This window comes from Myotis nattereri (genome assembly GCF_964212035.1).
Source record: "Myotis nattereri genome assembly, chromosome: 19".
Classification (NCBI taxonomy): Eukaryota; Metazoa; Chordata; class Mammalia; order Chiroptera; family Vespertilionidae; genus Myotis; species Myotis nattereri.
This window is the reverse complement of record NC_138095.1, coordinates 14,210,346-14,226,035: the sequence shown is the minus strand read 5'-3', so window position 1 is coordinate 14,226,035 and position 15,690 is coordinate 14,210,346. Positions and strand designations below refer to the sequence as shown.

At 57.6% G+C, this 15,690-nt stretch overlaps 1 protein-coding gene across 1 annotated transcript in view; it reads right to left on the bottom strand.

The window, feature by feature from the left end:
- The window catches only part of PRODH (proline dehydrogenase 1), a 42,027-nt gene that overhangs the window by 24,877 nt on the left and 1,460 nt on the right, over positions 1 to 15,690 (bottom strand). The window contains exons 2-3 of the transcript XR_013997227.1: positions 9,522 to 9,578; positions 914 to 1,068 (exon numbers count right to left, since the gene is read on the bottom strand). The gene's annotated coding sequence lies outside the window, so the exon portion shown is untranslated. The remainder of the gene's footprint in view (positions 1 to 913; positions 1,069 to 9,521; positions 9,579 to 15,690) is intronic.

Genomic DNA, 15,690 nt, shown 5'->3' with positions numbered 1-15,690 from the left:
GAGGCTGAGTGTCTACCGAGGTGTTAGCCACAGGGACACGTATCCCCAACACACAGGAAGGCAGCACCAAGGGAAGCTGCCTGCCCCGAAACTCTATGGAAGGGGTCAGGGGGTTGAATAGCTCGTGTTTTTTGTTTGTTTTTTAAACAACTGAGTTTGTTTATTCTTTTTTTAAAAAAAAATATTTTATTGATTTTTTACAGAGAGGAAGGGAGAGGGATAGAGAGTTAGAAACATCGATGAGAAACATTGATCAGCTGCCTCCTGCACACCCCCTACTGGGGATATGCCCGCAAGCAAGGTACATGCCCTTGACCGGAATTGAACCTGGGACCCTTCAGTCCGCAGGCTGACGCTCTATCCGCTGAGCCAAACCGGTTAGGGCGAATAGCTCGTGTTTTTATAGTGATATTTTTGCATCGATTGCTCTTTTTCTCCATCATGCTTTGCATAAATAATAAAATAATGCTATGGCTCACTCTGTAATATGTAATAACCTGGGCCAGCTAGAGAGGTGGACCCCAGGCAGCCCCCCATAGATGCCCTTCAGCCCAGGCTCTTGGGGCTTACCAGCAATGGAGTCAGGGGCCCATCCGGTACTGGGTCCCCGGGAGTTTCTGGCTGGCTGTTCAAGGCCTTTGGCTCCTCTGTGGGAACCGCCCAGTGCAGAGTCAGCAGTTCTGCCGAAGTCGGGCAAGCAGCCCAGCCACCCCACTGGGGACGTCCAGGGCCAGATGGATGGAGCTGCTCGCCTGGCCGCCCTGCAGCACATTCTGACGTAGGTGGAAGGTGCTCGGGGATGTGGAGCCCGGTCGGCCTGGCACCCCCCCCCTCGCCCCCCCAACATCGTCCTGTCCCCATCCTGGCTCCTCTGCATGAATCCCTCAGCCCGACATCGATTTTCCCTCCTCACCTGGCGGCCAGGCTTTGATATTGGGACGCGCTGTCCCTCCAGGCGCTGAGCAATGCTGACCTTGGCCTCCCTGGCCCCTGCAGAGCACACGGCTGAAGTCCTCCTGTCACTTTGTTGTTGTTGTTAATCCTCATCTGAAGATATTTTTCCACTGGCTTTTAGAGTGGGAGGGAGGGGGAGAGAGAGAGAGAGAGAGAAACATCAATGTGAGAGAGACACATTGATTGGTTGCCCAGGCCCCAACAAGGGCCAGGGATGGAGCCTGCCACCGAGGTATGTGCCCTTGACCGGAATCGAACCCAGGACCCTTCAGTCCATGGGCTGACGCTCTATCCACCGAGTCAAACTGCCTAGGGCTCCTGTGCATTTTGCCACCTTCCTGGAGAGGCCACCACGCACCCAGGCACAAGCGACCCAGTCCCATGGCCGTTCCTGCACAGCCACACGGGCCTGCGGGCCCTTGAGGGGCTGCCACTCGGGTGGCTAAGGAAGGACTTCAGGCCGAGACAGACCTGTCATCACAGGCAGCAGCACCGAGGGGCCTCCTCCTCTGATTAATGTTTAAATGAGTCGGGGGGAGGGGAGCGCTGGTGGGGCTGACGGGGAAGCAGGATGTTGGGGATCCCATGCCCTCTCTGGGGCTGAGCCTGGAGAGTCAGGGTGCCCACTCCAGGTGAACCCCAGCAAGTTCCCCAGGGACTAGGGGAGAGTCTGGAGAGACTGAGGTGGGTGCTGGAGAGCAGAGCGGGGCACACATGGGGCACAGTGGGATAGCCCCACCTTTAGGCCATGAGCATGTCAGCAGGAGGGACCCTGGGGCTGCCCAGAGGCAATGGGGAGGCTGTGGGGAGGCTGTGGGGGGGCTATGGGGAGGCTATGGGGGGACTATGGGGGGTTATGGGGAAACATACATGCAAGCACTAGGTTCTAAAGCAGAGCCCTGCGGGGTCCCCGAGCCCTGTTGTCACCTCTGCTTCCTCCTCGGCCCCCTCCCAGTCTCCAGGAACCTTGCTCTGGACCACCCAGGCCTCAGGCTCAGCCTCTCAGAGGCCTTGGCATGCTTTGGACACCACCTGATGTTTTTAAAAAGCTCCTTTCCTTTTATTTTTTGTTAATCCTCCCTGAGGAGTGAGGATATTTTTTTCCATTGATTTTTAGGGAGAGTGGAAGGGAGGGGGGAGAGAGAGAAACATGAGAGAGACACATGGATTGGTCACCTCTCGCTCACATCAGACCAGGGCTGAGGCTTGAACCTGCACCGAGGTACCTGCCTTTGACTGGGAATCGAACCCGTGACCCTTTGGTCCGTGGGATGATGCTCTAACTACTGATCAACCCAGCCAGGGCTCCTTTCCTTTTTGATTACGAAGCCAGTATGTGCAGTTTGTGGACAATACAGGGAGAAATACAAGGAAGGGCGACGGGCAGAGCAGTGTCATCTGAAATCCCAGCACCCAAGGCGGGAAGCCAGAGCTGAAATTTGGGTGTATCTCTCTCTTTTCTCTGTAGGCATGACACACACGTGCACATACATATCACGTGTGTAGGTGCACAGATTCATCCCCCCAACCCACACGCAAGGCCACTCTGCAGCAGACCCCTCAGGAGACACATGCCAGGTCAGTCCATGCTGTCCTGAGACCGACCTCGGGCGGCCGCCTAGCCACCGGGACCACCAGAGAGTGGCCACCGGAGCTTCTGGTTGGGATCAAACTGGGCACAGGGGTTGGCAAGGCTTTCAGCCACCTCATATCTCAGCAATTCGACCTCATGCTTGCTCCTGGCACCGCCTGGCCTGGGCTGGGAGGGTAGGTGGTGGAGGAAGACAAGGTACAGGAAGGGCTGGGACTGTAGTGACAAAGCTGGTCAGCAGAGGGCAGCAAAGGGCCATAGAGCTGCCCTGGAAGAGTCCCCCTGGCCCTGGGGCCTTGTCCCACCTCCAGGACCCAGGACCCTGACCTATGGCTGCAGGGGGAGGTCAGGCCTCACCTTTCCCACTCCCCCACCCTCCCGCTCCCCACCCAGTGCCACCCTCTCACAGTCCTGCTCCCCCCACAGTCCAGCTGCTGGCCTGGAGGCCACCTCCCTTCAAGCCTGTCTCCTGCTGCCTGCCCCCAGCACAGAATTCTCAGCACCCTCCCTCCACTGTCCCCCATATCCCCCTCCCCTCCACTGTCCTCTTCCTCCCTCCTCCCCTCCCCTCCCCCCCAACACACACACACACACACACACACACACACACACACGAGTCACCCTCCTGGACACTGTCCTGGTTCATCCCAGAGCCCAGCACAGGGTCTCCCGTTCTCATTCCCGAGGCCCTGAGGCTGGGATGAGGCTCCAGAACATTCTGTGTGGCCCTCATGATGCAGGCACTGCTACATCACATGTCCCCAAGAGTGTCCCTCCCAGCAGCGTGGAGACCCCTGCTTGGCAGGCAGGCTGGCGTGGCCACCAGTGGCATTTGTGGACACATGATGCGTGGCCCTTCTCGGTGAGCCCCCCCCCTCCCCCCACAGGCGAGGGAGCAACTTCCCAGAGAGACTCAGTCTCCAGGGCTTGGTCAGGCGCCCTCAGGGCCAGCGTCCCCCAGGGGGTCCCGACAGAGGTCCTCACACACTGGGCCCCTGTGAGGCTCCCTCATGCCCAGCATCCCGGGGGTTACAGCCTCGTCCCCTCAGCCAATGGCCAGTCCCTCTGTGCCCTTTATGTTGGGGAGCCCACCCCTTCGAGGCTGCTAGTCCCAGGACCTTCCATGGCTCTTTCCCATCAGCCAGGCTCAGCTCTTCGCTCCCTCAGCCCCAGGAGTGTATTCCGAATTTGTCATCAAGACCCTTAAGCTCTCCTGCTCTCCACTCCCTCTGCCGGCCCCATGCTTCCTGGTCCTTGGCCGCTCCCTTCACCACCCACCTTCTTTCTCTGGTGAATGTGCCCAGTGTCTTGGCCGCAACTAGGACCCTCTGCTACAACTAGAGAGGCCCACAGTCCCTCTCCAGCCCAGGCCTTGAGGGTGCCCACCACCCCCACTCCCACCCCCCCCCAAGACCTTATCTGTGGGTAGGCAGGTCCCGGCCTCATCAGGGGTCCCATGAAGGCTCCACAGTCAGCCTGGCCTTCCCTAAGCTCTGTCCCCCCGCCCCTAACTCAATCCCTCCTCCCCAGCACCTCCCAGCTATTTAACCCCATCCCAGCTATTTGACCCCATCCCAGCTATTTAACCCCATCCCAGCTATTTGACCCCATCCCAGCTATTTGACCCCATCCCAGCTATTTAACCCCATCCCAGCTATTTAACCCCATCCCAGCTATTTAACCCCATCCCAGCTATTTGACCCCATCCCAGCTATTTAACCCCATCCCAGCTATTTGACCCCATCCCAGCTATTTGACCCCATCCCAGCTATTTGACCCCATCCCAGCTATTTAACCCCATCCCAGCTATTTGACCCCATCCCAGCTATTTGACCCCATCCCAGCTATTTGACCCCATCCCAGCTATTTAACCCCATCCCAGCTATTTGACCCCATCCCAGCTATTTAACCCCATCCCAGCTATTTGACCCCAGACTTCATTTCCCTGCCATTCACTCAGTTTTCTCATCTCTACAATGGAGCTGATGTGGGATGAAATGAGAGGATGAAAGCCCTCGGTGGGGGGTGGAGAAGGGCCAACAGACACCAGTGGCAGCCACGGGCCTGTCTCTCTGAGCAGCAGGAGGACCTGGGGCTTGTCGGCCGGGAGCCCCACGGAGTCGGCTGTGCAGTGGCGGTAGCTGCAATGCCCCATTTGTTGCTGCTGACAATGTGTCCTGGGAGGGGGGGTGGTTTGGGGAACATCATCTGGCTCTCTGGGCTGGAGGGTTCCACCTTTGGACTGCAGGGGCCAGGGGCCGTTCCAGACTCAGTACCGAGGGGGCCGGTGAAGCCGGCTGCCCACCCCACTTTGGCCACCTTTCTCCTGCCTGCCAGCCTCTCTCCTCCCCATCCCCTCAGTCCTGCCTGGTGCCCTGGAGCCCTCCCTCCCCCACCTTGGGCTCAGACCCCGAAGTGGAGCCTGTGGGAATCAAACTGACGTACAGATGCCACCCGAGGGAGGCAGTCTGGCTGGGGCAGAGGTGGGAGTAAGGGGGGTGTTGCCTCCAAACGCAAGGGGGCGAAACGGCCCAGTGACCCTAAATTGCCTTGAGGCCGGCGCCCCGGGGGCCAGGAGCTGGGGGGTCACTGTGGAGGGGACGAAAGCTCAGACGGGCCACGTGGGCCTCTGGCTCCAGGCTCCACAAAGGCTGGCAGCCTCCCAGGCCCACCCAGCCAGACCCCAGCTGGAAGGGACATGGGGTTTCCTACAAGCCCCTCTCAACCCCTGTGAGTGGTTTTCTCACTAAAGCCTGAGAACTGTGGGGGTGGGCGTCCTCAGGCCACCCCTCCCTCAGCTCAAACTAGAAACGGTGCGTGCGGATCGCGGCACATGTTGGTTCTGACTTTCCAGTGCAGTTCTCCCAGTTTCACAAAATATTGCCCAACCCAGACATGTACAAGGAAAGAAGACGGGGCGTGCTGCGGGGAGGATGGGAGGAGCAAGGGGCTATCGTGGGTGAGTCTGCGGCAAGCAGCCACAGGGCTATGACATCACCTCCGTCTCTCTCTTCAATCTCTCAAATATTTCAATCCGTGAAATAAAATGTCCGCTCCACGATGGTGGTTTCTACACTGCTCCTCGGTCTCTTCGGTCAGAATTCTCCCTTTGTGGCACCCTGGGTGCAATCTTCTGCATTTGGGGGCTCGGGGAACAGGGGATGGTGAAGCTGGCAGCTGGAAGCTAGGATTGGGTGGTGGCCCCACCTGATGTCTGAGGCCTGGAGCCTGTGGCCAGGTGTGGGGAAAAGGAGAAGTTGCAGGTCTGACTCCTGGCTTTCCTGCCTGTCCTCAGATACTCTCAGCTCGGTGCTGCCCCAGGGCCTTTGCACTGGTGGTTCTTTCTGCCCAAGTCTGACATCTTCTTTAGTAGCCATTCAGGCAACCCCCACCTGAGTGCTGTTTCTGCAGCATCTGGTTTGGTCGCATTTCCTCGCTGCCTGCACCTGCCCTAGCACCTGGCATGTACCTGTCCTAGGAAGTAAGCTCTATAGAGACTGAATGCAGTGGAGGGAGGCTCCCTCACTCTGGGGGCACCTCTGGGGTCATGTCTCTGACTGTATACGTGCTGGGCTCTCGCCCCAGCCCTGTCCTCCATTTGCTCATGCTCGATCCTCTCAGGTGTCCCAGGTGTGCTGGCTCAGGGCTGCAGGTCACAGCCTTAAGACCTCAATCTGGTCATGGGCGTGGGTGCAGCCCAGATCCCCAACCCTCCTTCCCCATAAATAAAAGATTCCCTTCCTCCTTTCAGCCTTGCATAGCCACAGCCTGCTCACCACCCGGCCCTTTGTGCCCACGCGTTGTCATGGAGACAGCAATTCAAAGGCCTGGCACTTCAAGGCTTCCCTCCTCTCCTGGCGGGCCAGGGTGGGGGTAGCTAGGATGGTTGCCCCAGCCCGGCCAGGGCCATTTCCTCCCTGTCCACTACCTCTCACCCTGGTATGGTCGGCCCCTGGGCCTACCTGGTAGCAGGCGTGCTTTTACAGCAACCGTCTTCAAAGTTGGATATAATGAGGAAACTCAGGCACCCTGGTCCCTAGGTAGGGCTTGCTCCCCTGGGTCTTTCTGCAGCCCAGCCTGGTGCTTGGCATTTGAAGGGTGCAGTGAGCCACGAGGTTGCGAGTGACTCTGGACATGCCCTCCCTGCCCCTCCACCCCCGGAGCCAAAGTCACCATACGTCTAGGGGGCTGTTCTTGCCTGGGCACCCCCAGGGTCCCTGAGGCTCCGGGACACAGGCCTGGGGAGGTGCTGTCCCCTTCCCCATGTCCCCAGCACTGACAGCCCAGGACTAGCCGGCACAGTGGGCTACACAGGGCTCCTGACCCAGGACCCAGCCCATCCCCTCTGTGCCTCCGTGCTCGCTGCGTGGAGTCTGTGTCTGAGTCACCCCACTGAGCGTGTAGTGGGGTCTTTGAGGCTCTGGTGCTTTTTCTACGTCCTGTGCACCACGCGCACGTTTTATCTCCCCATAATCCACCTTTAATCATCTCCTCTGACTCACGCAACTAGAAAAATCTGCGGCAGAATTTTCTGGTTGCAGCCACATCCCTCTCACCCACCCTGGTGTGGCTGGGGGAGAGACGGCCATTTGGGACGCGTCACCCACTTATCGTGGCGCTCAGGCAGGTCTGGTACCTCTTCAAGCCTCAGTTTCCTCTCCTGCATAATGACAGTGGCTGTTCACCCTCTAACAAATGTCCACAGACATCTGGGGGGGCTGGGGGGGCAGGGCGGGGCTGGGTTCCATGCGGGACCCAGGAACAGGACACCCCATTTCTTTGGGAGAAACCCTGCCTTTCTTGCTCCAGTCCAGGAACTCTGGTGAGGGCAGCCAATCACAGACCCTCCCACGTAACCCTCGTCCCAAGCAGGCTGGACCAATCAGGGAGGAGCAGCAGAGCAGGTTGCACCAAGAAGTCCAGGCTCTCTACCCACTTTCCCTGGCCTGGACCCCCATCCCCCTGAGCAGCTTGACCCAGGGAAGATCTTACCCTCACAGGCTGCACAGATGGCATCATGGTCCTGGTCCCAGGAGTAGGCTAGGGGCTTGGACATGAAGACTGTGCAGGCCAGAGCCATGCCACAGGGCCCAGCAGGAGCCAAGCAGCTTCTCTAGGTGTCACCCTCCCAGGAGCAGGTAGGATGCTGGCATCCTTTTCAATAGCGAGGCCCTCCATGACCAGGCAGCACCGTGACACCCCAACGAGACGCTCTTAAACTCAAGTTCAAGGTGTCCAGTGACTCAGCTGGGCCCAATTCTAGCAGAGAGGGGACCACACCCACCTCTAGGCCATGCCCCCTAGTATCTTGGATCTGAAAGCAGGTGGTTTGGTGGACCTGTGTGCCTGGGGACTGGGTCAGGGCTCCAGGTTCCCCCGAGGGCCCTGGGTGAGTCCTTGGGGCTGGGTAAGGAGAAAGGGTGTATTTCAGCCACCTGCTCCCCAGTGTGAGGCCAAGGCCGGGGCCTCCCTGGCTTAGAGCTCCTGCCCATCAGGCTCCACTATGGTCTGAATGTGTCCCCCCCAAATTCATATCCTAACCCCCTAAATGATGGTATTAGGAGGTGGGGTTGTGGGAGGTGCTTAAGCCTTCGTGAGCAGGATGAGTGTGCTTATACATGAAGCTCCAGACAGCAACCTCGTCCCTTCTGCCGGGGGTGGGTACAAGACATCTGTGACCAGTCCCTGCCGGCACCTGGTCTGACTTCCAGCCTCCAGAACTGTGAGCAATGCAGCTGTGCTGTTTATAAACATAAACCACCAGCCTGCGGGATTGCGTTAAAGCGCCCCAAGCAGACTGCGGGCTCCACGCCTCTCCTCCATTGCATGAGCCGCCAGTGCAGCGGTTCTCAACCTGTGGGTCGCAACCCCTTTGGGGGTCCAACGACCCTTTCACAGGGTTCGCCTAAGACCGTCGGAAAACACACAGATCATTACATATTGTTTTTGTGATTCATCACGATGCTTTCATTATGTTCAATTTGTAACAATGAAATTGGGGGTCACCACAACATGAGGAACTGTATTAAAGGGCCGCGGCATTAAGAAGGTTGAGAACCACTGCTCCAGTGGGCCTGCCCCAGCGCAGGGCGTGTCTGGAAGGGAGGAGGCTGGGACTGACTGGGAGTCTCTGGCATGGCCAGTCCTGGGCCTGGTACACAGCAGCTCATTAACAGAGCTAAGCCCAGCCCAGCCCGTATTCCCCATCACTCTGGGGCGGGGGGGGGGGGGGGGGGGGACCCAAATGCTCCGCTTGGTGAGAACGGCTCCTGCTCATTGTGCTTCCTGAAGCTCAGCACTAGGGGCTGCTCAGAGCTCGGGCCTGTCCAGCACCCCTCCTCGGGGTGGCCACATGAGGGTAGGCAGGTGGGATCCTGCAGAATGGGACCTGCTGTTAGCCTCCTTCAGGCAGCCCTCCTGGATCACCCCCTCCTCTTTTCCAAGGAGTTGATGTCTCTGAATCTCTCCGATGGATGTCCCAAGGCAGGCCCTGCAAACTCAAGGAGCCACTCTGGGATCCCTTGGACATTGCCCCCCCCCACACACATCCCCTCTTTCTGCTCCCCAGACCCCCTTCCTGCCCCCCACTCCCGTCCCCCTTCCCGCTCTCCCATTTCTGTTCCTTCTTCCTCTTGTAAAGTGGGCATCGCTCCATTTCACCGTCAGGGAAACTGAGGTTGGGAGGGGAGGGGACATCCCAGGGACGCGTGGCCAGTCCGTGGGAGGGCCAGGATTTGCTGGCCACCTGTGACACCTCGGGACAGCGGGGGTGTGGAAAGCAATGGGGGTGAAGTGCTTGGCCTGATGCGGAGGGCAGTGGAGCCCTTGGTCAGGGGCTGCACCGAGGGCTGGGAGCCCAGCAGTGCCTCCTGCACCCAGGAAGTACACTGTGGCCCTGCTCCTAGAAGCAGGGTGAGAGAGTAATTAAAGCCGGCCTGCCAGCCCAGCTCCAATGAAGAAGGGAGTAGGTACTCACGGCTTTGTTGGCAGCTACGTGCAGGCGGGACGCCCAGGAGAACCTCTGCCCTCTGTCCTGTAGGAGAGGATTGTGTCATTTGTTTTATTTCAAAAGAATGCCTTATTTTTTTAAAATATATATATATATATATTTTTATTGATTTCAGAGAGGAAGGGAGAGGGAGGGAGAAATAGAAACACCATGGATGAGAGAGAATCATGGATCGGCTGCCTCCTGCACGCCCCCTAGTGGGGATCGAGCCCACGACCCAGGCATGTGCCCTTGATCAGAATCGAACCCGGGACCCTTTGGTCCGCAGGCCGACGCTCTATCCACTGAGCAAAACCGGCCAGGGCAAGAAGAATGCCTTATTTTTTTTTTATCTAGACTGGATCTCCTGGACTGTGATGTGGAACAAAGGGACACAAGGAAGCATCTCCCTCCCACCGCATCTCCAGCCACCCAACACCCCCAGCTGTACCTGCAGGGGCCCCTCCCTCATCCCCAGCCATACATATTGGTGCCCCCTTTCTCACCTCCCGGCAGTTCCTGTGGGTGTCCCCTCCCTCACCAGAGTGAACCCTCCACCTTGATAAACTCTCGCTATAATTTAAATTTGCATCTTTCTCATTTTGAGTGAAGTTGAGCCTGCCTGGGTGGGTTCATTTCATGTCTTGGCCCATCTTTATTCTGGGTTGTTGGTCTTTGTCGTACTAATTTGTAAGAACTCATATATATAACAGGGAACAACCCTTTGCAAGATGAATTGCTGATATTCCCACAGTTTGTTATTTTTTATTTGGTTCACCACCCATGCATCTGTCTTTTATTTTTACAAGGTTGACTATATCCATATTTTATTTAATGGCTTTTGGGTTTTGTATAATTCTTAGAATAATTCAAGGTTATAGATTTTTTTTTATTCTTCTAGTAGTTTTATGCTTTTTTTCTTTTCTTTTTAAGCTTTGGTTCATTTGGAACTTATTTTAGTGTCAAGGAGTGAGGTACTGATCCAAAAGTTTCCCCCAGCCTGGCCAGCGTGGCTCAGTGGTTGAGCACTGACCTATGAACCAGGAGGTCACCGTTCAATTCCTGGTCAGGGCTCAATCCCCAGTAGAGGGCATGCAGGAGGCAGCCAATCAATGATTCTCTCTCATCATTGATGTTTCTATCTCTCTCTCTCCGTCTCCCTTCCTCCCTAAAATCAATAAAAATATATTTTTTAAAAGTTTCCCCCAAATGTCTTTTTAGTTGTGCTAAGACTGTATTTGTTGTATATTTTAAATTATTTATTGACTAATCCAGATTTTCCTTCTCATATTTACCTAGGAGTCTCTTCCTGGACTTTCTTCCCCATCATCTGACTGTCCAGGGGCTGCATTAATTACTGTGGTTTTAGAATATATTTTAGGATGCCACACGGCCAATCTCCTTCAGTATGCCTAGTTTTAAAAGTTTCCTTGTTTTTTTGTTTGTTTGGTTTGGGGTTTTTTGCTCACTTATTCTTTCATGTGGACTTCAGAATTTGTAGGGCTTTTATCCAGAGTCAGAACTTCAGAACATGCACCTGGAACCCAGTGCAGGGTTCACCTCGTTGGTGGCTGCCCATGGGCTTCACTCTCTGTCCGGCCGCGCCCTGCTGACGGAATACACACGGGCAGTGCTGTCCAGGGTGCTGGGCTCTGGATCTGCCCCAGGCTTTCCTTCGTGGGTGGTGTGTCCCAAGGGAACAACCCAGGTGGAGGACCCTCTCTCTAGGTATCATCATTTGCATATGGGAAGGGAGGTGATCCTGGCCTAGCTGTGAGGTTCTGCAGGCCCAAGTGTGGGCCTTTCTGCTCACACACACCTGGGTGGAGTCTGCCTGGTGTTGTAGAACGGGCTGGAGAGGCCCAGTGGCCAGCAGACAGGCAGCACTGAACACAGTGCCTGGGAGAGGAGCTGGGTCCAGGATGGGCAGCTATGGCCACTCTGCTGACCACTCATTCCAGAGGAGGTTGCAGGCAGGTGGGAGGCAGCAGCCAGTCATCCTTCAAGCTGAACTTGTGCATGCTCAAGCCAGAGCCTGGAGCCTGGGCATCGATCGAAACCTCCCAGAAACCCGACCCTCAGGCCAGCCAGTCAAGAGTGGCAGCTGAGAGCCTGGAATCTGGCACAGGCAGCCCAAGGCTCTGTGCTCAGGTAATCCCTCTCCTTCACCCCCAGGACCCAAGCTCGACCCACCTAGGAGAGCCTCACTGGGGAAAACCAGCCACCTCGTTGAGGGGCTGCAGCTGGCTGGGTTGGTAGAGTGAGGGCACCAAGGGGGGGCTGGGCTGGGGTGGGCAGACCCCAGACTCCTTCCAGGCTAAGAGAAGGGCCTCTGAGGCTGGCAGCAAACCTCAGCCAGGCTGGACTGTCAGCAGGAATCCTGGCTAAAAATACCCCACTCTCAGAGGCCTCAGAGCCCTGTCCTTACACCAGGCACGTGAATGTGCCCTTCAACCTTCATGCAAGAGGCCCATTGGACATATGAGAAAACTCGGGTCCTGCACCCATGAAGTCCCAGCCCAGGGCCCCCCCCCAATCTCCAGGACCAGCCACAGAGTCTCCTGTCTCACCTCAAGGCCAGGTCTGGCCCCTGCCCTGCTCATTGCCTGTGACCCTGGGCAGGGGTCAGAGCAAGGATCAGTCTAGGACAGTGGTCGGCAAACTGTGGCTCGCAAGCCACATGCGGCTCTTTGGCCCCTTGAGTGTGGCTCTTCCACAAAATACCGACTTCTGCGCATGGCCCACGAAGTTTCAATCGCACTGTACGTGCGCACCCACACGTGGTATTTTGTGGAAGAGCCACACTCAAGGGGCCAAAGAGCCACATGTGACTCACGAGCCGCAGTTTGCCGACCACGGGTCTAGGAGAAGCTCGGAATAGGATGAAGGCTCTGCCAGCCCCTACCCTGCACCTGACTCTGTTCGGAGGCTCTCAGGCTGTAGAGCCACTTGCTGGGGGACAGAACCCTGAGGGCTTGGGCTGAACGGACCCAGAAGAAGCTGGGGCAGCAGGAGGGCTCTAATTGTCTGTCCCATTGGTGAGTCAGTCCCTGTGGGCTTCTGGGTGACCACGGGGCAAAGACACACCCTTTGTTTTGGGCTCATTAGCTGAGTGACTCAAGACAAGGCCATCCTCCCTGGGGCTCCTTCTCTCCACCTGTAACCTGTGGAGGTAAGGGAAGTGGACGTCAAGCGGAGAAGTATGAGGGTACCTGAAATCAGCCTCCCGGGGTGTTGTTGAGTGACTAACTGTCTAAACAAGCAGGTGGAAGCATTAAAGGGAGGAAGGCAAGGGGCTCCTCCACGGTGCTCTTCGAGGAGGATTTCTGAGCGTCACCGTCCTTCTCTGCCCTCACCAGGCAATCTGGGAGGAGCCCTTGGCCTCTCCAGCTAGGAAAGGAGCAAATCTGCATGCCCTGTGGATCGTGGCAGCTCAGAAAGGGGCTCAGGGGGGCCCTGGAGAGAGCAAGGCTTGGCACTAGGTCTGAATTAGCTCAGCAAGAGCCCCCTCCCTGCAGCCGCAGGTGTCCACTCCAGCCGCAGCTGCGGCCATGCCTAGGCCTGCCTTCCCCACCCGACTGGGTGCTAGCAGGTCCCTGGTTCTAACTGTCGGCTGGGCTCCTGGGATCAAGAGTGGCTCCCAATTTAGCTGTCACTGCCGGGTGGGTGGCTCTCGAAGGATCTGCATTTCTTGCAGGAATGGGGGAGGGGAATGAATCAAGTGCTGAGGCCTTGGGCACAGCCTGGGGACCCCGCTTTCCTGAGATCTGCCCCTGCACCAAACTTTGGGTCCTTAGGGACCAGAAGCCTCCTACTCATCCCTGGCCCAGGCTTGTGCCCAGACAGAAGCTACCAAACTGGCTGCCCCCTCTAGGAGAACAACCTGAGCCCATCTGCTGGTGATCACCAGGGAGCCCTAGACACTTACCCCTCCCCCTGGAAACAAGGAGAAGGGGCAGGTCCAGCCCTAAGAGCCAGGAGCCAGCACTGCATGTCCACACAGCCCAGGTCTCCTCATCCTGGTGTCCGAACATGAGGGCTCCAGGCCCAGAAGGTGGGTGTGGTGAGGGCCACCACTGTGAAATGCACATGCCCCATCAACAATCCCCAGCAGCCCCTCAGAGGTGGGAAGTGCCTGTGGCCAGGCTGGGGGCCTGCCCAACACAGCTGACTCTAGGACGCCATCTTTTGGGAGGAGGCCCTTGCTGGGTGTGGAGGTAGGAGGGTTACAGAGATGGGCAGGCCCAGTGGAATTCTTGGGGATGCTGCCAGGGGTCGAGCTGTTGGCCCCTTCCCTATGCTGGGCCAAGGTTGGAGTGGTGGAGGGAAGCAGTGACTATGGGCAAATAAAGTCCTGGGAGGGGCTGCCAGGATGTGGGTCTACCTAAACTCCCTTGACCTCAATTTTCTTGTCTGTAAAATGGGTAGTGGTATCTTCACGACAGGACAGAATAGGTCAATGCACTTAGCAGGCCTGGCACAGAGTTCTCTCGGGCCTCAGGCAGGCAGCCACCCTCCATGGTAAGAGCAGATGGCAGCTGGTGCACCCCCAGCTCCCTGGCACTGGGACCACATTCCCATCTGCCCACTCCAAGTGTTGGGAAAGATTACATCGGAGCAGCACCTGGGCAGCAGGCACGGGTTTGCGTTATGACCTTTGAGCTTCCATCTGGGTCTCTCCTTGCACTATCCTGGGGAGGGCTCAAAAGGTATGCAGACACCGTGTCTCACCTCCCCCCTCCTCCCTGGAGGGCGTTGAGAAACTGGCTGGCCCAGGTACCCCAGCGGGCTGCTGGGGCAACGCCATCACAGGCCTGTCTCTCCAGGATGGAAACAAGGCTCCTGGAGCCGGTGGAAGCAGCGACCTTCCAAGGAAGTCAAACTGTGTCCCTGCCAGCTCAGGACTGGCCACAGCCAAAGGATCCCCTCGTCCTAGCTGGATGCTATGAGCTTGAGTGAAAAATCTCAAACTCTCCCTGCAGGGCCCTGCATGGTCCTCTCAGGGGACAGGAGAGGTGGACAAATGAGGGACATTGACCAGCTGACCTCTCCCAGGAGGCATTAGTGTCTGCTTCATCCACACGCTGCTCTGAGCTCGGAGAGACCAAGGGGATGGGCCGAGGTCACAAAGCTGGGAGGGCCCTTCAGTGCCTGACGTGCTACCATGGAGGGTGGCCCTGGGGACCAGAGGGTGGGAATGAGGCAGTGCCAGACCTCATTGGAGGGGTGGGCAAGCTTCTAGGAGGTTGTGTCTCATGTGTAATGGGTCTGAGGGGGCAACTCAGGCAGAAGCCCAGAGCCGGCAAGGAGTTATAAGGATCAGCCTAAAGAGCAGTCTCCAGCCCATGCCTGCTCCTGGGCCTCAGGGGCATGTGTCCGGAAAGCCTGGGGAACGCAGATCAATGAGGCCCAAATGGTCTGTCCTCTCCGCCCCCATGCAGGGCCTCCCGGGAACTGAGGGGTGTAGACTACATTACAGGGGCAGGGCTCCACCAGGCTCTTCCCACGGGATCTCTCTGGGCTTGATCCCTAGGACTGGCTGTGCCCCTGACTAAAGGCTGCAGCCTCTCTCGATCCATCCCCACTGGCTCCTCGGCAGCTGTCATATGCCTGCCCTAGCTGCCCACCCAGGGAGCACGCTGTCCCTCATGCTGTCCTGCACCTGCCCGCAACCTGTAAATGTGCCTTCGCAAACCCTCCACACGTCTCCAGCCTGAGCAGTGCGCCATGCCCTGCTGGAGGCAGACTGGTCTGTCACCCAGCCCTGCTAGGCTCCCCCTCTGCCTCCACACCTACCTACCCCAGCCAACGCCTACAGCCAACATCCGGAGTCATCCAATGGGCTGGCTGCAAAGGCGGGCGGCGCAAAGACGAGGAGGGCGCTGGCCAAGGTGCTGACCGAGGGGCAAAGGACACCGCTCCCACAGCCCGCGGTGCCTGATGCCCACCCACCGACCTGTGGCAGCTGGGAAACCCAGACCCCAGCCTAAAGCCGCAGGGAACACCTGGGTGAGGGGCTTCAGAAGTCTCTGGAGCTTTGAGCCTGTTTTTGAGCTGGAAAGTAGACCAATCCCACTCCAGCAAAGGGCTGCGGGGCTGCGGGGCTCCAGAATTTAGTGGAGGCGGGAAAGGGAGCGGGCCGAGCAGAGGCACCTCT